This window comes from Pristis pectinata, chromosome 15 (assembly GCF_009764475.1).
Source record: "Pristis pectinata isolate sPriPec2 chromosome 15, sPriPec2.1.pri, whole genome shotgun sequence".
Lineage (NCBI taxonomy): Eukaryota > Metazoa > Chordata > Chondrichthyes > Rhinopristiformes > Pristidae > Pristis > Pristis pectinata.
The window spans coordinates 34,783,505-34,809,883 of record NC_067419.1 but is presented as its reverse complement, the minus strand read 5'-3'; the positions used below and the strand labels follow the sequence as shown (position 1 = coordinate 34,809,883).

Genomic DNA, 26,379 nt, shown 5'->3' with positions numbered 1-26,379 from the left:
ACGTACAAGACTGATTCAATTCCACAAATGCAATGTATCTGAAACTCTCTGCTCGAACTCCCCTCCTTGTGAATATCACTCTCTCAGTAATCCATCTGCAGATAGTGACTGAAATGAGTATGTGCATGGTGCACCTGACTTAGCCCCATACAACAACCTGTTTAGTCCACCTGTTGCCAGCCTTCCAACGTCAATGGAACAACCTATCGACATATGTCTCCAAACATCCATTGGAAGCAGGAATAGGAATCAATGGGTGCGAAGATCAAGTTCCTCATGACTCCCTTCACATATCACCCCTGAGAGTTTTAGGTTAAGAGAGAGAGCAGTTGCCTTGAACAGGTTTAAGACAGGCAAATCTTCATTACTATGACTTCTCCTTAAATTTTGTTATAACATAGAAGGCTATTCAGTCCAGCTGTAAGGGCAATCCTATCAATCCCATTCCCCCCTTTACTTCCCTGAAACCTATTCTCTCTCACATGTCAATCAACTCCCCACAGAGTAGGTATAATTTACAGTAACTAATTAGTCTACCAACCAGCACCTCTTTGGGATGTGGGTGGAAACCAGAGCACCTGGGGGAAACCCATAAAGTCACCAGGAGAATGCACAAATTCCTCAAAGACAACACGGGAGGTCTATGTTTAATCTGAATGACTGGAGTTGTGAGGCAGCAAGAGTAAAAATTTGCTCAAGGCCACTGTTCCTTTGTTTAAGAAAGGGAGTAGGGATAACCCTGGGAATTACAGACCAGTGAGTCTTATTTCAGTGGTGGGAAAATTACTGGAGAAGATTCTTAGACAGGATTTATGGGCATTTGGAGAAGCATGGGCTAATTAGGGACAGTCAGCACAGCTTTATGAGGGGCAGGCCGTGTCTCACGAGCCTGACTGAATTCTTCGAGGATGTGACAAAGCACATTGATGAAGGTAGAGCAGTGGATGTGGTGTACATGGATTTTAGTAAGGCATTTGATAAGGTTCCTCACGGAAAGGTTATTTAGAAAGTCAGGAGGCATGGGATCCAGGGAAACTTGGCTGTGTGGATTCAGAATTGGCTTGCCCATAGAAGACAGAGGGTGGTGGTAGATGGAGCATATTCTGCCTGGAGGTCTGTGACCAGTAGTGTTCCGCAGCGATCTGTTCTGGGACCCCTGGTATTGGTATTGGTATTGGTTTATTATTGTCACTTGTACCGAGGTACAATGAAAAGCTTGTCTTATAAACCGATCGTACAGGTCAATTCATTACACAGTGCAGTTACAGTGAGTGAGTACAAAGTGCATTGACGTAGTCCAGGTAAAAACAGTAACAGTACAGAGTAAAGTGTCACAGCTACAGAGAAAGTGCAGTGCAATAAGGTGCAAGGTCACAAGAAGGTAGATTGCGAGGTCATAGTCCATCTCATTGTATAAAGGAACCGTTCGATAGTCTTATCACAGTGGTGTAGAAGCTGTCCTTAAGTCTGGTGGTATGTGCCCTCAGGCACCCATATCTTCTACCCGATGGAGGAGGAGAGAAGAGAGCATGTCCCGGGTGGGTGGGGTCTTTGATTATGCTGGCTGCTCTTTGATTTTTATAAATGACTTGGATGTGGAAGGGTGGGTTAGTAAGTTTGCTGATAAATCAAAGGTCGGTGGTGTTGTGGATAGTGTAGAAGGTTGCTGTAGATTATAACAGGATATTGATAGGATGCAGACCTGGGCTGAGAAGTGGCAGATGGAGCTCAACCCAGATAAGTGTGAAGAGATACACTTCGGGAGATCGAATTCGAAGGCAGAATACGAGGTTAATGGTAGGACTATTAGCATTGTGGAGGAATAGAGGGATCTTGGGGTCCATGTCCATAGATCCCTCAAAGTTGCCACGCAGGTCGATAGGGTTGTTAAGAAGGCGTGTGGTGTGTTGGCCTTCATTAGTCTGTGTATTGAGTTCAAGAGACGCGAGGTAATGTTGCAGCTCTATAGAATTCTGGTTAGACTACACTTGGAGTATTGTGTTCAGTTCTGGTTGCCTCATTATAGGAAGGATGTGGAAGCTTTAGAGAGGGTACAGAGGAGATTTACCAGGACATTGCCTGGATTGGAGAGCACGTCTCATGAGGATAGGTTGAATGAGCTAGGGCTTTCCTCTTTGGAGAGGAGGAGGACGAAAGGTGACTTGGTAGAGGTGCACAAGATGATAAGAGGCATAGATCGAGTGGACAGTCAGGCTTTTTCGCAGGGTGACAATGGCTAACAAGAGGGGACATAGTTTTAAGGTGATTGGAGGAAGATACAAGGGGGATGTTGGGCGTAAGTTTTTAGTGGTGGGTATGTGGAACGCACTGCCGGCAGAGGTTGTGGGGACATTTAAAAGACTCTTAGATAGACACATGAATGATAAAGAAATGGGGGGTTATGTGGGAAAGAAGGGTTAGATAGATCTTAGAGCAGGATAAAATGTTGGCAGAACATTGGGCTGAAGGGCCTGTACTGTGCTGTAATGTTCTATGTTAAGTATCTGCTGCACTGCTATGCAACCTTCATGCTGAGCCTTTAGTGAATTAAAGATGATAATGCATATTGCTTAGGACCATCCCTTCAGCAAGCTCAGTGGTGATCTAACAATGCTGAACTCACCAAATCAGAAGGATGGCTTGATTTGCACTGGATAAGTAAATAGTGTTACCTCTTACACTTATAATGCCTATTACGGCCATCCATTGTTAAACCTGAAACATACAAGTAAGTTCAGAGAAGGAAGAGGAAGAATTGTGAAGAGGTACCATTTAGGTGAGGCTGTACCAGAGGCTCCTTGGGTACATCTGACAAAATACTCGTTACCTCACCACCTCAAGATGGAAAGGAGACACAAGAGGCTGCAGATGCTGGAATCTGGAGCAAAAAATGAGCTGCTGGAGGAACTCAACAGGTCAGGCAGCATCTGTGGAGGGAAATGAACAGTCGACGATCCGGGTCAAGACTCTTCCTCTGGTCCAGATGGCTTTTTAGAGATTTAAATTTAGAGAGACACAGCACGGAAACAGGCCCTTTTGCCCATTGATTCTGCACCAACCATCAACCAATCAGTTACAGTAGTCCGACATTAATCTCTTTTTTTTATTCTTCTCCTGAATTTCCCCCCAGACTCTGCCACCCATCAACACACTAGAGGCAACTTACAGTGGCCAATTAACCTATCAACCTGCACGTCTTTGGAATGTGGGAGGGGACTGAGCACCTGGAGGAAACCCACGTGGTCACAGGGCAAACTCCACACAGACAGCAGCCAAGATCAGGATAGAACCCGAGACTCTAGTGCTGTGAGGCAGTGGCTCTACAAGCGGCACCACTGGACTACCTTGTCAGATGGCCTCTCATATGCTATTCAGTTGCATCAATATTACTAGTAGTGGGAAATAAATGCTGGGCTTGCCAATGAAGCCTTAATCTTGTTAAAAAATACCACTATCAAGATTTCTACCGACTACTAACCTGTTGGATACACTCAACAGGTCAGGCAGCATCTGGGGAAGGAGAAGCAGAATTAACATTCTGGACCTGAAATGTTAACTCTGTTTCTCTTTCCACAGATTGTGCTTGGCCAGTATTTTCTGTTTTTATTTCAAATCTCCAGTATCTGCAGTTTTTTAATTTTGATTTTCACTAACCTTTTGAATTGACTTTAACCAGTATCTTAAAACCCTGCAATTCAGAATTCCAAGGGCAAATCGACTGTTTTGTAATATCCCTAATTTTATTAGCTCAAATAAAAATGTACAAAGAGAAAAATATTAGATATCTGACAAGTTTAAGGTTGTCTGCATAAAAATGATAAAAAAAAAGGAGCAGATTAAAGCATGATTGTTGTCATTGCCAGCACGCTTGTTAATAACAAAATAAAGTTTAAATGGAAAGTCTGGAACAAGAGACACTCTCAGTGAAGCAAATGACTAAATTGGATGAAGCATTGCTGCATTTTAAATATCTAAAAATGACAATAGGTGATTAAGTGTCAGTTGTCTGTGGCGGGAAACTGAGTCTCTGACAAAAATATCTTTACAGAGGTGAAAATATGAGAGAAAAAAATCATTTAAACTACTATCCTAGAAAATGGATCACACAGTACTGCTTCATTCAGTGCTGCAGGTTCTGATTTAGGTGCAAGCTTGATTAGACTGTGCAATTGCAACATGATAGAGCAGGTGCATGACACCAAAGTGAATAACTTAGTTCCATTCATCTTATATGTGCTCACCAGATGTCTGCAGAGTTGGGAGTGGCATCATCAATCCACAGTGACCCCATTTTGATGCCTGCTTAGATAAACTGCGCAGCAAGAATGCACCTAATTGTATGAACAATGCACAGGAGAAAGAATCTGATTAGCTACTCTGCAAGGGTTCTTGGTTATTTGTGGGTTGGTTGGGATCTGACTTGCAGCAGAACTCACCGAGCTCAACATGATCTCAGAGTGATGTTGGAAATATGTTAAGATTTGTGAAAGCTGAGGTGTAGATTGTGGTTTGAAATATGGGAGACCGAGTTGTAGGCATCCAGCATGACCAGAAGCAGGAGGAGAAGGGCACAGAAACAAGGCCTCCTTGCCAAAGAAGGCTAAAGGAGATTGGAGGAGAAAGGCTCTTGTCAGGAAGGACAGTAATGCTCCTATCTCCACCATCACTGGCTAAGACTTTCAAAGGAAATGGCTTACAGAGTTACTACAGCACAGGATGTCAAAATTTGGCTTGTAAAGTACACGCCAGCTCACTAAAGAGCAAACCAGACAGTCCTATTGCCTGCTCTGTCTCATTTTCCCCAAACACCTATCTAATTTCATTCTGGAATCATTGTTTCCACCACCCTCGCAGGCAGCAAGTTCCAGATCATTACCATTCACTGAGGCATAAAGCCCTTCCTCACGTCTTCCCTGTACCTCTTAGCTAGAACCTTAAATTTAAGTCCCCTTGAGAGTGTACCATCAGCAAGTGAAAACTTATTGTTTCGTGCCTATCTAGATCTTTCATGAACTTGGAATTGGTTGGAATTTATTATTGTCACATGCACCAAGGTACAGTGAAAAACTTGTCTTGCATATTGTTCCTACAGATCAATTCAACGAGATTGTACCAGGTAAAACAATAACAGAATACAGAGTGTAACAGCTACAGAAAAAGTGCAGTGCAGGTTGACAATAAGGTGCAAGGTCATAACAAGCTACGAGCTTATAATGAGCTTGTACACCTCTATCAAATCTCCCCTCAACATTCTTTGCTCTGAGGAGAACAATCCCCCCCAAACCGTGTAGTTAAAATTCTTCATCCTGAAATCAGTCTGCCAAATACCCCCTGCACCATCTCAAAGACATTTGACTCCAGCTGAAAGTGTGGTGACCACAGTTGGACATAAAACACTAGTTGTGGTCTAACCAAAATTTTGTGAAGTTCAGTATAACTTCCCTGCTTTTGTACTTAATACTTCTATTTATGAAGCTCATGCTTACAATCTGACATGCTTACAATTTACATGCTTATCTCTCAATATGTCCTACCACCTTCAAAGATCTACACACGGGCCCTTCGCTACTTCTGCTTCTGTACCCTCTTTGGAACCATGACTATGTTGCTTCTTTCCATTCCTTCTACCAAAATACATCACCTCTGTATTAAATTCTACCTGCTCATCTGCCAGCCTACCTATGTCCTCTTTTAGCCAATTAGTATCATCCTCAATATTTGCCACACCTACTTATCTGGTACTATTGGCAAACTGCGAAAAATCATTCTTCATTCAATACCCATTTGTACATGTAAACAAGGATCCCAGCACTGACTCTATATTCTGTTATTGTTTTACCTGGTACAATCTCGTTGAACATCTCTATCCAACACCCTCCAGGTTGAAAAGCAACCATTGAGCATGACTTGTTCTTTTCTCCTCTTAAACCAAATTTTAATCCAAGCTGACACGAGCCTCCTACTCCATTAGCCTCAATGCTATAAACCAAACACTTTATGTAGTACATTGTCAAACACTTACTTAAAATGCACACAGATGACATCCCTTCACCAAACTCCTCTGTTATTTCATTAAAAAATAAATTAATTAGGTTAGTCAAACAGGATCCACCTTTTACAAATTTGTGCTGGTTCTCCTTAATTAACATAGAACAGTACAGCACAGTACAGGCCCTTTGGCCCATGATGTTGTTCCAACCTATATAAACCTACTTGACAATCAATCTAACCCTTCTCTCCTACACAGCCCATAGCCCTCCATTTTTCTTACATCCATGTCCCTATCTAAGAGACATTTAAATGTCCCTGTCGTATCAGCCTCTACCACCACCCTGGCAGTGCATTCCAGGTCCCCACCACTCTCTGTGTAAAAAACCTACCTGACATTTCCCCTAAATTTTCCTCCACTCACCTTAAATGGATGTCCTCTGGTATTAGCCATTGACGCTTTGGGAGAAAAGGTTCTGGCTGTCTGCTCTATCTATGCCTCTCATAATTTTATACACCTCTATCAAGTCGCCTCTCATCCTCCATTGCTCCAAAGAGAAAAGCCCTAGCTCGCTCAACCTTTCCTCATAAGATGTGTTCTCTAATCCAGGCAACCTCCTCTGCACCCTTTCTAAAGCTTCCACATCTTTTCTATAATGAGGTGACCAGAACTGAAGACAATACTCTCAGTGTGGTCTAACCAGAGTTTTATAGAGCTGCAACATCATCTCACGGCTCTTAAGCTCAATCCCCCAACTAATGAAGGGTAGCACGGCAACTTTGAGGGATCTATGGACTTGGGGATCTATTTACCTAAACTTCCAAATTCTCTTGTTATTTATTTCTCTGGTTAGTATTTCTATAACCTTGTCCACTACTGATGTTAAACTAAATGGTTTGTAGTTACTGGAATGTCCCTGAACTCTTCCTTGCACAAGGGTGTCATATTTGCCATTGTTCATTCTCTGGTACAGTCTTCATAAATAGAGATGGTATGAAGATATTGGCAAGGCCTTCCATTATTTCCACCCCCATTTTTCTTAACCACCTGGGATGCAAGCCAACGCAACCAAGTGCCCTTTCTATTTTAAATATAGTGAATCCTTACCCTTAATATCAGGAAGGCAACACAATGGATGGGTCTCACAATGCTGGTTACAAAAATGCCTGTCTGTTCCCCTAATTGCAGAATTTGCCATAACAATCACACTTCTAGTTTTCCAGTTCCCCTCTGCAGTCCCTTGCCCTTTAGTGGCATGGTCTGGATGACAAAATGTCACGATGCCGAACAGTATCTGAGGCTGAGTAGCAGTCTGGGAGTGGTACACACCCCAAAGATTCCTGCATTTCCTGTCTCTTCCAGATGGGCACCCATTTACAATACTGAACTCCCTCTCTACCTGATGAGTGGCTACCTCCTGCAATGCATTATCTAGAAAATTCTCAGCTTCCCTATCTCTAGCCACTCTTTAAACCCCCAGAAACCCTGAACTTATGCTCACACAAATGGAGACACTTCTTCCACACGCGGTACCCCAAGAGAACATAAACTGCCATGAAATTCCCATATGGTGCATAGACTGCAAACAACAGGTCTCACCTGCACATTCAAGTGCTATAAGAAATCTATATTCTGTCTTTTAGAATTCAGTTCGAATCTTACTTACACTATCATTTTTAATTTATCATAAGTTGGCTCTAACTCAAAGAAAAAAAATCTGTAATACTCACCAATTCATCACCTACATGCCTCTCTGTGTTCCTCACTTGCAGAAAACTCCCAACTTCCACTCTTCAATCTGCATGCTCACTCAGCTTCTCAATATTCTGCTGTATACTCACAATAACAGTATTTAATTAAATAGTTTTTACATTGTTCAATTGTCTACTTACAGTATATTTGATAAAGTTCAAGTTAAATTTCTTTGCTATATGCTTTTATGTTTGGAAAGCAATTTAGACCAAGGCCCTAGCTCTATAGAGAGAAAAAAATACAGGCAACGAGCTTTTGACTTGGACTTTGATATTTTTCTCTCTCTCTTTATCATGGCCACTTGAGCCTGGGTCTCAGTTTATGCTCCCATTTCTGCTCAGGTCCAAGCCTGCTGTCAAATCTCCTTCTAGAAAAATGGCCACAGAGATTTGTCAACTGGTACAGACAGAGCTCCAGCCCAGAGAGAGGCCTGAGCACTTTAGGTGAAGATCACATCAGTCCTAAACCTCAGCCTCTGGATTAGTTCAGGTAGCTGATACACCGCACAATGATTTGCAGTGTACTGTTGCATTCACTGCTTCACGGAAACTCTCCACTCAAGGAGAGGAGGAATCACATTGTGTGGAAAGCACAAGCAGCATGTGGGTAGTGGTTTGCAAAAGTTAGTTCTGCTCTCGTTAATGGAAACAAATTTTAGATGCATAGTACAATGTTACTCTGCTACCATGCTATGTGCTAAGGGTTACCTCCCCAGGTTGTATTTCAAAGCTACCATTTCAGACAGTAGACATTCCACTGTGCTGGAATGTCAAACAGGATCATGTACTCATGTCCCTGAACCTTCTTAGTCATAAGCATGAAAGCTACCACTAAGCCAAGCCTGATATCTGACACTTGAGTTTCTCCTTTCCCTGGTAATTCTTCAGACTGGATACAAGTCAAATAGCACTCTTCTGAAATTCCTCCATGATGCAAACTAAATAGTCAGAATGGAATGGGAAGCATTGCATGGACATATTAAGAATGTGAGTGGAGAGAGTGCAGAGGAGATTTTCACCAGGATGTTGCCTGGATTGGAGGACTTTGGTTATGTGGAGAGATCGGATATGTTGGGTTTGTTTTTCTGGAACGAGGGAGGCTGAGGGGTGATCTGAAAGAGAGATACAAAAAATTATAAGAGGCATCGGTAGGATAGATAGTCAGAATCTTTTTCCCATGGTAGGGATATCAGAGGGCATAGATTTAAGGTGAGAGGAAGGAATTTTAAAGGGGAGCTGGGAGGAAATCCTTTATGCAGAGAGTGGTTGATATCTGGAATGTGTTGCCAGAGGAGGTGGTGGAGTCTGATGCAATCACAACCTTTAAGATATTTCAAGGACAACTTCTATCCTGCTGTTATAAGGCAATATACATCTCGGTACGTGTGACAAGAATAAACCAACTATCCATTATCAATTTAGACAGGCACTTGAATAGACAAGTCATGGAAGAATACAGACTTAATGCAGGCAAATTGGATTAGTGTAGATGGGCAAAAAGGTTGGCATGGATGCGGGGGACTAAAGGGCTCATTTCTGTGCTGTACGACTCTATATCACTATTCAGTCTCAGGATAACTTCTGACTTGCACTTATCACTGGTTACATTATTCAGCATTTTGCTTGCTTTGTTGATTGCGGTTCTGCAATGATTGGATATGTTCAGCGCTTAAGTGACCTTGATGTTTTAGTCAATATCATGGAGAATAAAAGTCCTTCTAATGTGCGCTACTTTGCCACGATCCTTGTTATGTTTCATTTGTCACTGTTCCATCATGTTTTGGATAATCAATTTTATTGCGGCATGTTGAGGATATTTTGTCAACTATGTTTAGGACTATAACTGTCTCCACAGAAACACATCCTCGATCTGGTTTGATAACCAATATGGCTGAGTTTCCACGTGATTGATTTACATCATAAACAATAGGTATACTCCATTCCCTACTGCACCCCCCCCCCCATCTTAATGTAATGCCATCAGTTATGTGATTTTCCTTCAGACAGTTTCTGATCCACTTCCAAGTCTCATTCACCACAACTTTGAGTAGCCTTTATGAGAAGCTTTATCAAATGGTTTTCAAACTTTCTGTCAGAATCAAGAACTAGACATAGTTTTAGGGTGAGAGGGGAAGGTCTAACGGGAACCTGAGGGGGCAACTTTTTCACCCAGAGGGTGGTCAGTATATGGAATGAGCTACCAGAGGAAGTGGTTGAGGCAGGTACATTAACAACATTTAAAAGGCACTTGGACAGGTACATTGATTGGAAAGGTTTAGAGGGATATAAGCCAAACACGGGCAAATGGGACTAGCTTCGATGGGAATCTTGGTCATACTGTTTCCGTGTTGTGTGACTCTATCTCACAATAACAGAACCTAAAACTAAAATTATATTGATTTTGGACCAAACACTAAAATAGCAAAACCCCTCCCTCCTTTACCAAAATGATGGCACCTTTAAAACCTTGTAATGCAGGTACAATAATTATTCATTGATTAAATGTGAAAAGCATCAAAAAGGAAATTAGAAATCTGCTGTCTATCAGTTTGTGGAATCAGATGTTGCCATCTGGGAAATTCTCAGTGGGACTATAATTAGCCACATAGCTGGAAGGAAAAGGCTGATGAGATGGGCTTAGACATAAATATTCTAGAAGGAACAAATGAGGGAAAAGGGATGTAAGGAACTTCAACAAATCAACTCAAAAGAATAGTTAAATGACTTTACTCAGAACATAAGGAATTTGTATTCCATGGAGCCTGTCAATTATTTTACAATATGAAAGCTGTAATGAGCTAGACATAGAGCAAATTAACAATATATAAGCAGATTTAATAGGACCATTGGGCATTGCCATATATAACTTGAAGAACTTGAGCTTGGTTGAAAAGCAGAATGCAGTTCCACTACCAGTGTTGTAGCAGGTCTGCATATTAATAGCTTAAAGTCTCAGTCTAAGAAATTTGAACATGCATTGTTCACTTCTCATGCACTAAGTGGCCACCTAAGCCTTCAATATGGTGAATATAACCACTCAGAAGGGGTATGAGGGCAACAAGGGCACGAGGCTCTTAATCATTCAGTGCAAGAATGTGTCTCTGTGGATAATATCTGTGTTACTAATGGCCTCCCCTAAAGCAGTCAGGTTTGAATTCCTGCATATTGTCTCGGTGGCCAGGAAGCCAGAATGACATTCGGCTTGCTGTTAACAGCATTAATTGCTTACTGAAGCAAAGGGGGAACCCAATGCCTGTTTGAGGCCCTGGCTGTAAGACTGGTATGCCTATGGGAGCTTGCACCAGCTACATTCAGGGAAAGCCGATGTACATGCAGCTTAACAGGGAGTACAAAATGGTCTCAAGGTTACAAGCCTGCCAACAGTGGGACTTTGTTATGCTGGACTCTGTCATGATGATGAAATTCAGCTTTCCAAAGCTATTCTACAATGGCACTATATACTACCTCAACAATCAGTTCAGTTTGGTTATCCTGACCAATTTATTTGCAACTTTCTATTGCTTTCCTTGTAGCATGGTTAATCTGTACAAATAGGGAATAACAATTCTAAAAAGCAGCTAATTATGCCCAACTAGTCTTAGAAGCTTAAGTACAAGGGGTCCTCATGATAACTTGGTATTTAGTAACACCTAAGATTGATTTGCAGTGTTCAATCCAGAATACTGTTTGAATTGAAATCCATGAATGGAACAAAAACAACAACTGTTTTTTGAGGGATTGGATGTATCGGAGGGATTGGATGTATCGGAGGGATTGGATGTATCAGAAGGATAAGTTAAGCAGCTGCTTAATCAGCTGATTAAAGTGCTTGTGGGCACCGAGTACCATTGCTCATCAGAAATAGCAACACAATTCTCCCACTTGCCTGTTGTAACTTTGGTGCAGGAATCTCAGAAACCCTTGAAAATGGTGTAAACGTTGTTGCTTCTGTTTGCATTATTTTTCTACAATTCACTTCTGCATTTATTTTTTGTACTTCCTCCATAGTTCCAGAGGACAAGCAGGAGATTCCCTGTGGAATTTTCATGTGTTACTAAAATTCATTCAACATAATTAAGTCCCTGCTACTATTTAGTGATAAATAAAAACAAATGAGACTATTTTCTTCAGTTAACCCATGTGTATATCACACGCAAAGGCTAAATCTGCTTTTCCCATTAGAGTCCGCACAACAAAGGAAAATTTAATCATTACGGGTATCGGAATGATACAATTAATAGTGTGCTCATAGCTTTAAAAGTGCTTTTAATTGAAGGGACTTCTGTTCTACATTCATACATTTTGCACAGAAGAGTCTCCCATGAATTGCTTTTGGTGTCCTTCTTCAGCAATCCTTGAGGATCGAGGATGACCCGCTGCATCGGAATTGGAATTGGTTTATTATTGTCACGTGTACTGAAATACGGTGAAAAACATAGCAGCTACAGAGAAAGTACAGTGCAAGTGGACAAATAAAGTGCAACAGCCATAACGAGGTAGATTAGGAATCAAAAGTTTATCTTTTAGTGTGCGAGAGGTCCATTCAAGAGTCTGAGAACAGCTCCAGTTTTGTGGGTTCTGAGATGGCTGATGAGGCCAGTGTGGGCATTACAGACTCTTCACAGATGGGGCAAGAAATAATTGACGGGACAGGGGTAGTTTGTGAGGTACTCCTTCCACAGCTAACACAGGGATTCTGTGTACTCTCAATGCATGGCCTCCAGTTTCTCAAAACCATCCCAAATGCTCCTTCTCCATATTGAGGAGTTTTGGACCAGAAGTCAGGATTCAGTGGGACTGCTGTATTTCTTTAAGAAGCTTTGAGCACATCCTTGAACCTTTACCTTGGCCCCCTAGTAACCTATTCCCATGATAGTGCTCAAAATAGAGTGTCTCCTTTGGGAGTGTGGTGCCGGGCATATGAACATGGTGGCCAGCCCAACGTAACCAACTGAGACTTACTAGGGCCTCATTACTGAAGATGTTTTTATATTGATTTGTTTATCCTTCTAGTGAATTTAGAGGATTTTATTGAAACAACATATTTTTCAGTGCTTTGAGGTGCCTGCTGTAGATAGTCCAGGTCTCAGAAATACGTATGAAGGCAGGGATTCCTGCTGCCTAGTAGACAGTGAGTTCTGTGCAGAAATGAGGGATTGATCTTCAAACACCCTTTACCTCAATCAACACAGACTGTGCTGCTCCACTGAAGGTGGTGGTGAATTTTATCACTGATGTCTGCCTCCACTGAGAGGTGACTCCCACAATCTTGGAAGTAGTCCATGATTTCCAGGGTTTCAATATGAATCTTTATTATCAGAGAGTAGTATGGTCTGGTGGGGGCAGGTTGATAGAGAACCTTGATTTTGCGGATGCTGACAGAAAGGCCTGCGTGTGCTTCAGTGAATGAGTGGACAATGTCCTGAAGTTCAACCTCTAGATGTGTGCAAATGCAAGCACTGTCTGCATATTGCAGATTTATTACTGAAGTTCAGGTGACCTTGGTTCTGGAGTGTACTTGCTATAGACTGAACAGTTCTGAAGATCAGCCCCACTCCCATGGGAAACTTGTTGGTGTGAAGTGAGAAATATTGTAAATGCTATTGGGGTAAATGACGCAGCCTTGTTTGACACCAGTTTTCACTGAGATTGGTTCCATTGCAAACCTATTTGTTTATATCATGACTTGCACATCACCATGGTGATAATTTTCTGTGAGGAGCCAAACTTGAGGAGGCCGTTCACCAGTCTCTCCAGAGTAATGGAGTCAAAGGCTTTATTGAGGTCGAAGAAGGCCATGTATAGTGGCTGGTGCAGCTCCCTGAATTTTTCTTGGAATTGTCACACAGTTAAAGTTATGTCCACAGTGCCCTTAGATGGATAGGATCCACATTATGTTACAGGGAGAAACTCTTTGGCCACTGGAAGGAGGTGTTTGAGGAGAATTCTGGTGCTGTCTTATCCTGTGTAGACAGCAGAGAGACTCCTACAGTTATCAGAGTCAGACTTGCCTTTTTTCTCAAAAAATGGTCATGATTACAGCAAGGCCCCTTGATATATCCTCCTTTTCCCAAATATGACACTGAGATTGTGGATTTGTGACGGAATTTCCAGCAGTCATTGCCTGTTTATCCATCTTTGATGAGTTCATCTCCTGTTTATAGCTCTCAGTGGGGTGGGGTTTGGACCATAGGTGGTCTTGACATTTCTTGATGAATCCATGCAATATCATGGCTATCAGACAGTGGTCGAGTCTCCTGCACTCTCTCCATCCACCATCTGTTCTTTAGGTCATGAGCTTTCTGTTGGATCTCTGCTTTTAGGTGTCTGTAGAGCTGTTTCTTTTCCCTTGAATAAATTCAGAAACACCTTAGCTGATTAGCTCTTTGATTTCCTTGTCGTATTCATCAAACCTGCCGTGGTTCTTCTTGGCCAAAACTGTCTTCACAGGTGCCAATAATGGGACAATCCAGGGAGGCCTATAAGCAGCTAAACTGTGGTTCCCATAGAATAGGCATTGACAGGTTGTTGTGAGACACTGTCTGAGAGAAGCTGCCTTTATGGGTCCTTGAGAGCTTCAACATTGATCTTCTTGTGGCAGTGCTGCTACATTGAGGTAACAATGCATTAGGTAATGGTCAGTCCAGCAGTCACTGAAGCCTGTTACGGAAAAGGTGACATGGCAATCTTTGCAGTCACTTGCTTTGACGAAGATACAATCTAACAGGTGCCAACACTTGGACTGGGATTGTTGCCATGACATTTTGTGCTTGTCCCTCTGACAAAACAGGATGTTCGTTATGATGAGGCTGTACTGCATTCATTTTGTCAAGAATTAGAGTTGATGTTCCCTGCTTTTACCTTGCTGAACTTTGGTGCAAATAATCAATGAAGTGACCAGGATACTTAACCAAACTATCTGCTCCTCTTTAAAAGCTTTTGTCAAGTCCTTGCGTTCATGTGAATTACTGTATCAGATACCTAAGACTTCAGTGAAAAATCTTACTGAAGGGTTTACCATATCAGTATTCAATTTTTGTTTGTTCTTCAGCAAAACTACCTCAATATATGTCATCAATCAAGTCTCCCTGCATCTGTACTGATCACACAATGTCTAAAACATTGTTTAAATACTACCAGGACATTATAATTTGAAGTAGGGGCACTTTTGCTTAACTAACATAATGGATTAGGAATTCTCTGGCATTATCCAACCATTCTCTGGTCTATGCAAATTAATTTAATTTTAAAAATTTTGATTGCATAGTGGTTGATGAATTTGATCTGTGCCTTCCATGCAGATGATGTACATATAGGCCTGGGAGTATCTGGATGTATTTGGTGGTGTCAAATGGCAGGTATTGTTGCACAATACTCTTGTGACCTGTATATGTTGCAAACCACTCATACAGATAAAGGTCATTGCAAGGCAAGGGAAGCCAGCTACCATGAGACTTAAATGGACTGCACACGGAGTCCAGTGCATGGATACTCTGCCACTTGGTAAGGTTTGTGGATGCCCCTCAAGTCAACATGCAGCCTCCTCAATGCTGACACGATTCAATCCTCCAGTCCTTGAACCATGACAAAATTATAATCAATGTCCCCTGCCCAATCATGTCGCTGGATCACCACCTTCCCTCCCCACCCCCACCAAACTGCTGATTGTGCCACCAATACCCTGAACTAACCCTCAAGGTTTTAATGCCCCTCCAACCATAGTTCCAACTGTCCTCACCCTTAAAGGCTCTCTCAAGCACAAACCAATCACCACCATTCACTACCCACTACCTTCATGGTAGCAAAGTTCACAGAGAAAAAGACCTTTGTGTGCGTTTACCATGCAAGGTCAATGTTACTGCACATGTGATCCAGGCCTTGTGCATGATAGATAATTGCCATTGGGAGATTAAGCACATAACAGGCATGGACCCACCGGCACATCACCAATCTAATGTACTTGTAGAACTGTGGCACAACTTCTAGGCCATTTTGTTGTGATAGTTCTAAACCTCTGAACAAATGTTTGTTCTTTCAGCATGCAAAATAATACAGCTTTCATTTCTGTAATATAATATACTATTAAATATTACTTCCCCTTGTGTCCAATGGCAAATTAATGTAAGAATTATGGAAAAGCACATCAAGTATTTAGTTTTGGCGATTGCCATAAAATTGGTTGGTTATAGGGAGTTTGAAGTCATAGAGCTATACAGCAGATAAAAAGACCTTTCAGCCCAATGCATCCATGCCGACTAAGGTGCCTACTTGAGCTGGTCCCATTTGCCTGCTTTTGGCTCGTACCCCTCTACATATTTCTGATGCATGTACCTGCCTAAATGGTTTTTAAATGTTGTAATTGTTCCTGCCTCTACCACTTCCGCTGGCAGTTTGTTCCATATACCACCCTCTGGATACTGGGTAGTTCACCAGAATTCTTGTTCCCACAATAACAATCATAAAGTACCCAGGAGCATAGAGATGATGTCCATGCTAGGCAAAAATGCAGCTACTTAGGTTATTCTGACTAACATAGTACTTGATCAATAACCCTATTGGTTACAGCTCTTCAAGAGTCTCTTCAATACAATGTTATGGCAAATAGTAGATTGTTACTCTTCAATTTTGCTGTAATAATAGTTTTACATAGAACAGGGAACAGTACAGCACAGGGACAGGTCCTTCGGTTCACCATGTCTGTATTGACATTAATGCCAATCTAAACTAATCCTATCTGCCTGCACATGGTCTGTATCTCTCTATTCCCTGCCTATTCATGTGTCTGATTAGATGCCTCTTAAACACTGCTATCGTATCTGCCTCCACCACTTCCACTGGCAGCACATTCCAGGCACCTACCACTCTATGTGTAAAATAAACTTACCTCGCAAATCCCCCCTCTCATCTTCAACTTATGTCCTCTATTATTTGACACTTCCACCATGGGAAAAAACTCTGACTATCTACCCTATCTATGCCTCATAATTTTATATACTTCTATGAGGTCACCCATTAGCCTCCAGCACTTCAGAGAAAACAATCCAAGTTTGTCTAACCTCTCCTTACAGCTAATACACTCCCATCTAGGCAACATCCCAGTGAAACTCTCCTACATACTCTCCAAAGCCTCTACATCCTTCTTATAGTGTGGCGACCGGAACTGCATACAATATGACTTAACAAAAGTTTTATTCAGATGCAACATGACTTCCCAACTTTTATACTCAGTGCCCCAACCGATGAAAGCAAGCATGCTGTAAACCTTCTTTACCACCCTATCCACTTATATAGCTACTGTCATGGAGCTATGGACTTGCATCACAAAATCCCTCTGTACATCAATGCTTTTAAGGTCCTACTCTATAGTTTCCTCTTGCATTTGACCTCCCAAAATACATGACCTCACACTTGTCTGGATTAAACTCCATCTGCCATTTCTCTGCCCAAATTTCCAACTGATCTATATCCTGCTGCATCCTGTGACAACCTTCCTCACTGTCCACAGCTCCACCAATTTTCATCTCCACTGCAAACTTACCAATGAGCCCGCCTACATTTTCCTTCAACTCATTTACATTGCAAACAACAAAGATCCCAGCACTAATCCTTGCGGAGCATCACTGGTGATAGACCACAAGTCAGAGAAACACCCCTCTACCAGCCCTGCTGTCTTCTATGATTTTGGATCCAATTTACCAATGCACCGTGAATCTCATGTGACCTAATCTTCTGGACCAGCCTACCATGAAGGACCTTGTCAAGTGCTTTACAAAATCCACATGGACAAGATCCATTGTCATACTCTCATCAACCATCTTTGTCACTTCCTCAAAAATCTCAGTCAAATGTGTGGGACAGGACCTCCCCTGCACAAAGCCACGCTGACTATCCCCAATAACTTAGTGCTTTTCCAAATGTGAGTAAATCCTGTCCTTAAGAATCTTCTCCAATAATTTCCTTGCTACTGGTGTAAGACTCATTAGCCTATAATTTCCTGATTTGCCCTTGTTGCCCTACTTAAACAAAGTAACAACATTGGTTGTTCTCTGGTCTTTATACTGTTCAAAAGAATTATCATTTTTAGCTTATTTTAAAATTACCTTAATTTTAAGCAACTTTGAGCTTTTTACAAATATGATTTTAAAACTGTAGCAGTATTAGAAATATATAGCTAATATCCTGGAAATTCTATCTCATGAAACTGTTGCTTAAACCTATTTTGAACCATGTATACTAAAAGGGTTAAGTAAGATTGCAGACAGTGGTAAAACTTGACTGGACAAGTCTATGATGAGAAGTCCTCAGATGTTGCTGCACTATTGCTTTTGCTATTACAAAATGGTCATTTATAAGTCTACAAAAGGTATATTTTATTAAAAATTGCTTCATCCCCAAGGCTGTGATAAATCGTTAAAAATGTCATTATATATTTATAAAGCATCTATTCGTTTTTGATTGAAAAATTGTAATGATACTACAAACTGGTACAAATTAGCCTACCACGTGGAAATACATCATCTCCACCTACTGTCCTTACATGACCTGACAACCATCATTGCACAGGGTTATATATAGCCCACCCATTGAAGAAAGCTCCTGGGATTAAACACTTGCAAAAAAATGACAGATTTGTGGACAACTGACAAAATAATTCTGTTAGCAATGACTGACATTTTAGCATTACTTGTTTCTAAATTTACATCTCAACATTTTAATTTTAAACCTATTTGCTAGTTCAATATCAGACACAATGTACTTTAGCAGAACAGGCAGTAAATCTACTTTGCAAAGATCTGAATCCACTGAATGTCATTGAACTGAAATGTTTTCTCTGTTTCTCTCTACGCAGATGCTGCTGAACCTACTGAGTATTTCTAGCATTTTCAGTTTTTATATCAGATTTCTACCATCTTAGTTTTTTTTTCTTTTCAATTGCTTTTGGACTCACTGGTGCCAGTTACCTGATTGCTACAAATGCACTTGGAGTTTCAAAATGACACTCATGGTGCAAGCATTATTGCAGAGGCAGATGCACAAAATGCCATATTGGTGAAAGCATCAGTCAGTGTGCACGGTAAATGTCCAATGAATGTATTCCTAGTGTGTAGATCACAGTGCCATTGAGTGTACAGTGTTGATTTGATGGAAGTGTTGGCAATTTGGAGAACATGTTCCACTGATACCACTGTGCAGAAGTAGTTTACCTCTTTGCTCTTGCATTGCTGTTGAGCAGCAGAAAAGAAACCCCATCAGTTCCCGTTTAAAGGAATCCAACTACTGATAAGTTAGTTGCTTGGTCTCCATAACCAAGGAAGGATATCCTTTGTCTTGAAGGCAGTGTAGCATACATTTTCCAGATTAATTTAAGGGATGAGAGTGTTTCCCAAGAGGAATAACTGAGCTATACTCACTGTGTTTCAAAAGAGTGAGAGGTGACCTCACTGAGATGTAGGAGTCTGAGAGGGATTGAGAAGCTGATCCCAGAGATTGGTTAATCAAGAACCAGGGGCCATTTGGAACTGAGAAGAGAAATGTCTTTGTGCAGAGGGCTATAAACGTTTAGCATTCCTTACCTCAGACCAGTATGGATGCCCAGTCCAGACTATATTCGAAACTGAGCTTGATGGCTTTGTGTGCACTTAGGGAACCATAGAATATGGGATATGTGTGGGAAAGTAAATTTTAAGTACAGGATCAACCGTGAGATTATTGAATGATGGAGCAGATTCAAGAGAATGTGTGGCCTCTTCCCAATTCCACTTCTTACTGTTGATTTGTTCTAGTTATTTGAAGGTTTCTATAATTGATTCAAGATGCAAACATCTCCAGGGAACTGGTGCTGAAAGACAGTTTCATGATTTTCAAGGCTTCTGCACAAATCAATTGCTGTGGACTTTGAGCATCAGTAGGCACTCCTTTTGAAATGGGGTCTTACTGGAAGAATGAGGAGAGAATGTGTAGAGCTGGATAATCTAATGGAAGAGGGAAATTATGTCTACTCATGTGGTTCAAGGAACATTTCTTGCACCCGAATCACAGGAAGGTACAATATACAAAGGTGTCTGCACTTCAAGAAGGACATCCTCACTGAAATCTGTTGTTAGTGGCAGGCAAGATGAACTTTTATGCATCTGGATTTGTCTGGGAAAGTCCTGGAGATATTTGTGATTCCTCTTAGGGAAGCCTTGCTTAGGGAAGCCAATGAGACTCCATATTCAAAGGCAGTTAAAGTTAACTATTTCATCTTCCCTTTCCAAAGTGAAGCAATCGGAGTGATCAAGTGGCAATGATTTGACTGTCTACAAGGCAATTCATTGTGCCTATTGGCCTTTGAGAAACAGGTAAGTTCATGTCGGAGTCAGAGACTGTCACAGTACTTATAAGAATCTAGACAAGCATCTGTATCACCAAAGCAAAGAAGGATATAGGCCAAGTGCTGGAAAGTGGGATTTGATGAGATGGGTACATGATGTCAGCATAGACATGGCGGGATGAAAGGTCTGTTTCTGTCCCATATGACTCTAATGCAGGAACCCTGATTGTGGTCATGGTGCCTTCTTTCTAAGGTAGTACCTCTATAGGTGGTGAGTGATTCCAGTATGCGACATGCCGAGTGCGAGATGCAATGAAAACCAATGCTGCCACACAAAGCATGACAGAAGAGACTACTAGCACTCTGAAATAATGCTTACCTCTCTTAAAAAGCTCAATTTATTATCTGAAGTGTCAATGGGACTGTGCTAGTGAACAGGTCCACTCCGACCTCTTGATGAAGGGCAGTTTAATGATGTGACAGCTGATGATTCAGAGTGGTCAATGCTTGCTCTGTAAAGCAAATGGTCACATCAGCTGTCAAATGCAGCATGGGGAACACAACTAACAGTCATAACTCACCACTTCCACATCAAGGGATGGGTACTGTATAAAGCACTGTGCTAAGTTGGTGCCAGGTTCCTCCATGCTCCTTGACAGTGAGCGACTTCCCAGTGCACCTGGTCATCCAGTGAACATAACCACTGGCCATCTGTGGACCTCCCAACCAAAAGCCTCACATAAGACCTCTTCACTTATCCAGTGCAACTTCTGGTGAGTGGGCTGCAGGCCATCCATGGTCAATTGCCAGAGTGACATCATACTGCAGGGATTCCTCATTCTTATCTCCATTTCTTGGCCAGGTTGCACTTCTTGGGGTAATACAGGAAGCTGGCAAGGATAGGGGCAGGGTGCTGGTGGGGAAAGTAAATGATGTGTGATTAAACAAACTGTAGCCTGGAGATCAATGGTTGCAATCCTGCCTGGGAGCATGTAATGACCCTATAACAATCAACACCATCTCCTCCAGTGGTATTAGGAGATGCACTGCTTCTGCTGCCTCTGGTTGTGAAGCACGTCAGTGAGAGTTGTGTTATGTGTTCGGGCAATTTGGCAGTCTTACCTAAATATGTGGTAAAGTGGAATCTGTACCCAATGGACCAATACATAAATATTTGAGCAGAGGATGAGTATCCAGCAGCAAGTGAGTCACACCATGTCACTTGGGAAAGAACATTTTTGGATTTGCTAGGACTGGCCTCTATGTGACTCCAGACCCTGCTAATGTGGTTCACATGTAACTGTCTCCTTTGTTCAGGAATAATCATTCCAAGCAACATCCACATCCCATGAGCAAATAAAATGTTTTTTTAAAATTCCGTATTACCCTTACCTTTATTATTTCATTTCAATGATTCCATCGTTATAACCACAAAATGGTAAATCTAATAATAGAACAGTCTTAAATACAGACACAATTAGTTCTTCACAAAACAGCCCATGTCTAGGTTGAGAAAAAGGTGCTTCAGGCCGTGAACTGACAGGCTTTGGGATGATATACACTTATGCAAATAGCATTCTTTACAAAAGTATAACAGTAAAGAGGAAAATAGAAGTGTGTTGTGCTTGAAAAAGAAACTCTCAAATGCTCTGAAGTAAGAAATCTTAATTAATTTCCTTGAAGTTAGAGAAGGGAGAGATAACGTACACTGAATGCACAGCTCACATTTTACTTGCATCTACAACTGTTATACTCCCACTCACTCAAGATGATACATGGAGAGATTAGCTAATTTTTCTGAAAGGGTGAGATGGAGAATGACAATGGCTGTAAGAAGAATGAACTTGAAGGCAGAGTACATGGTTAATGGCAGGATTCTTAGCAGTGTGGAGGAACAGAGAAATCTTGGGGTCCAAGTACATAGATTCCTCAAAGTTGCCACACAAGTAGATAGGGCGGTCAAGAAGATGTATGGTGTGCTGGCCTTCATTAGCTGGGGTATTGTGTTCAAGAGCCAAGAGGCAATGTTGCAGCTCTATAAGATTCTGGTTAGACCACACTTGGAATACTGTCTTCAGTTCTGGTCACCACACTATAAGAATGATGCGGAAGCTTTGGAGAGGGTGCAGAGGAGATTTACAAGGATGCTGCCTGGGTTGGAGAGCATGCCTTATGAGGAGAGGTTGAGCGAGTTCGGGCTTTTCTCTTTGGAGTGATGGAGGATGAGAGGCGACTTGATAGAGGTATATAAGATTATAAGAGGCACAGACAGAATGGACAGCCAGCATCTTTTCCCCATGGTGGCAATGGCCAATACTAGAGGTCACCTGTTTGGCATTCATCCCCTTCAGCCTAGTCTGCCACTCAATAACATCCTGGCTGATCTTTTAGCTCAGTACCACTTTCCATACTAACTCCCTATCCATTGTTTGATTGATTTGCAAACTTTTAGATATTAAACCATGTGTTTACTAACTGAATGAGGGGAAAAGACTGAGTTTGATTATGATGTTAATTTTTTTAAAAAATCTCAACCCTCAACTTGCTTGCTTCCAGTTTAATGGAATGGCAGCTTTGGTGTCTGGCAACTTAAACAGGCTCGGTTGGGGTTACGAAGAAAGTTCATCAACCTGAACATTAACTGGGTTTCTCTCTCCACAGATGCTGCCTAACTTGCTGAGTATTCACTGCATTTTCTTATTTTATTTCAGATTTAAAACATCTACAGGTTTTTGATTCATAAGTTCAACCAAACAAATGTTCTCAAACAGTTCCATGAAAGATAACTGATTAGGATATGGAAGAGAAGCCTGATGCTGGCTGACACACTGTCTATACTTCTAATTACTAAGAAGAGTTCTGGATTGCAATCAGGAGAAGAATGCTTGCTTATTTTTTACCCAATCTGGGCTGTAGGTTATCAAGATGAATTATTACATGTCTCTTTCGCAATGACTGCCCCATTACCTCTGCTGAGGTTAATTCACTCGACAGAGTATGGTTACAGCTGGTGTCATCTTGATTGATACAGTTAAGTGTCATCTTGCATGGCACACTTACTAATTGAGCTGAGAGAGGGAGCTGAAACTAAAGGCTGGAATGGGTGTAAGTTAGGTTGGACTGGGACATTTCATGAGTTTTAAAAAGAATGCAAAGCTTCTGCTTACCCTAACCAAAATTTGTAATTATGTGGGATCAATAGTATCCTAGTGCCCAGAGTTTCTGCGTGTTCATTCTCTCAGTAACCACAGAAAAGACTGTACAGAGCTGAATACTGGATCTGGGACTCGTATGGGCATCACAACCTGGATCAATGAAGATTTTATATGATAAAAGTGATACCCCTTACCAGGTGCTGTGTTACCTGTTGTGATTACAGTGGAAAGTGCATCTTTGAGCAGTCATTGGGATCCATCCTGACAGACCTTTAGCAGTTGTTGATTCACACTGAAGTTATTACATGTTAAAGGCTACAAGCAGAATTAACTTATTTTAATAAGATTATTTATTTTAAATTAAATGTTTTATTACTTAGTGAGAAACTGCTTCAAATGGCTCTCCTAAATGTGTTTGCACAATACATACATACTAATTACAGCACAGAGCGAAGCCATTCAGCCCATTAAGTTTATGCTGACTACCAGCATACCAATTCCATCTATCTCATCCCCTCTCTCCTTATTTCCCCGTACCTCTGCAAATTATTCTGTGCATGAAGGCTACCTGCAACCAATCTGTATTTAAAAGTTATTACAATAAAAAAAAGATGCTTAGAAGTTAAAAACATTTTCCAGTTTATTGTTCTGCATCTAGCTGCTCTTAATTTCTATTTGACTCCCTTTTGAGTGAGGCTTGTGTTTTGCTCCTTGGTAAACACATTTCTATTACTTTATGACTATAAACTAAGTGAAACTTCAACATACGGAAACAAAACCGGTGTTCCAAAGCTTAAGAACTGATGCTAAAACAAGCTCATTTCTGCAGTTATTGGCAAGTACAGATCCTGACTTTTCTTATCAGCAGCTTGGTGTTCAACAGAATGAATAGAAATTCCCATTTTCATATGGTTTGATGTAAATTTCCTGATCTTCTCAAGCTATAATTAGAATCATTTTCGATGATACAGTTAATGCTACTTTACAAAGTTCGAGAAAGATTGTTCAGTTCACCTAATTCAGAATCAGAATCAGGTTTATTATCACTGACATATGTCGTGAAATTTGTTGGTTTGTGGCAGCAGTACAGTGCAAGACATAAAGGCATAAAAATTACTATAAGTTACAAAAATAAATAAATCGTGCAGAAGGGGAATAATGAGGTAGTGTTCATGGACTGTTCAGAAATCTGATGGTGGAGGGGAAGAAGCTGTTCCTGAAATGAACTATTTATCTGTAATAGAAGCAATAATCAGGAGACCAGCCCAGAAAATATGAACACAAGTTTAGTTGCAATCACATTCTATACATCTTTGGCAATGGTGATGTCTCCAAATAGTGGGGATCAGTGATGTGAGAAACAGCTGCCTTTAACAAGCCTTTAAGTATAAATGTGAGGCTATGTTTTCTCTGGATGATGTTGTTTGATGTTCAATCGTAGATAAAAACGTTCTGAAGGATAGTCATTTGCAGTAGGTTTGGTGGAGACTCAGCTGTGAGGATTGATGATTTATAAGAAGACAGGTAAGTTACATCAATGTTTCAGTCATTTAGCACTATTGATCAGGTCCACTGAATTTGTCCTCACTGATTCCTTCAGTTTCCTTTCCTGCTGCAGGACGTTAACCCACTTCACTATTTCTCTCTGACTGCAGTGCAGCCACTTTCCAAAATGCATCTTCCAGGAGTAATCCTCCTTCCATAGGTTGCAACGCTTTGCCAGGGGGTTCCCATGCCCAGAATTCCTCTGCTTGAATACAACAATCTGCTGACACTGTGCATTTGTATTTTCCCTTCATGGGATACTCAAGGTCACACTCCTCACAAATGCAGCTCCCTCTGAAACAATTTTGATTTTCCTAGCATTTGTGTAATTTCCAACTAATAACACAAAGATTTTTTCATTGCTGACATTCTTTAATGCTAAATTTCCTTGTAACTTCTCTCTACTTAAGCCTACTGGACATTTTCCTGTGTCAAGAGTGCCCCTGCACACCAATTACTTTCATACCCATTTCTTTATAGTTGCTGTATTTGTCACATTCTTTGTAGCCTCTCACTCACATAATATTAGTTTGAATATTACAGAGCTCAATATTTCAGAGCCTGGGGAGGTCCTGTGAGGTGGAAGCCAGAAAACATGGGAGAAGAACTGAGGACCCCAACTCTGCCATGTCACTGTTGGTGATTATATAAAATTACTTTTGGACAGGAATCAGATGCTTTCCCCTTTGACCCTCACCAACTTTTATCGATGCATCATAGAAAGCATCCTATCCAGATGTATCACGGCTTGGTACCGCAACTGCTCTGCCCAGGACCACAAGAAGCTGCAGAGAGTTCTGGACACAGCCCAGCGCATCATGGGCACCAGCCTCCCCTCCTTGGACTCTTTACCTCTTGTTGTCTTGGTGTAGCAGCCAGCATAATCAAAGACGCCACCCACCCGAGACATTCTCTCTTCTCTCCTCTTCCATCAGGTAGAAGATACAGGTGCCTGAGGGCACGTACCACCAGCTTAAGGACAGCTTCTACCCCACTGTGATAAGACTATTGAACGGTTCCCTTATACAATGAGATGGACTATGACCTCACGATCTACTTTGTTGTGACCTTGCACCTTATTGCACTGAACTTTCTCTGTAGCTGTGACATTTTACTTTGTACTGTTATTGTTTTTACCTGTACTACATCAATGCACTTTGTACTAACTCAATGTAACTGCACTGTGCAATGAATTGACCTGTACGATTCGTTTGTAAGACAAGCTTTTCACTGTACCTCCATACAAGTGACAATAATAAACCAATACCAATACTACTCATCCCCTTCCCAGGGCTGACAGTGGAGGATGTGACATAATCCATCAAGTGCTGTTGTGATTTTGCCTTTTCTGGCCACTTCAAGGCAATTCATCCTGGTGAAATAATATAACTGCATACTAAAGAATAAAATATTTAAAATACGTCTTGTGCATAGGAACAGGCAGATTTTAATGACTCATAATCCCATTAAGTGATTAGGAAGGAACAGCGTGCAAGTCTCTTAAGGGTTCAGAATGAAACTTGAAACAGTTGAGTGAAGGGTCAGTAAATTTGAAGCAATATTATATGATAATTAAATAATTGCATTATTTGAAATAAGGTAAGAGATACTTAAGATAGCTACTTT

The 26,379-nt window shown here is 41.2% G+C and overlaps 1 protein-coding gene across 4 annotated transcripts in view; it reads right to left on the bottom strand.

Annotated features, from left to right (window-relative positions):
- The window catches only part of LOC127578287 (potassium voltage-gated channel subfamily C member 2-like), a 144,409-nt gene that overhangs the window by 14,813 nt on the left and 103,217 nt on the right, over positions 1-26,379 (bottom strand). The window lies entirely within an intron of this gene.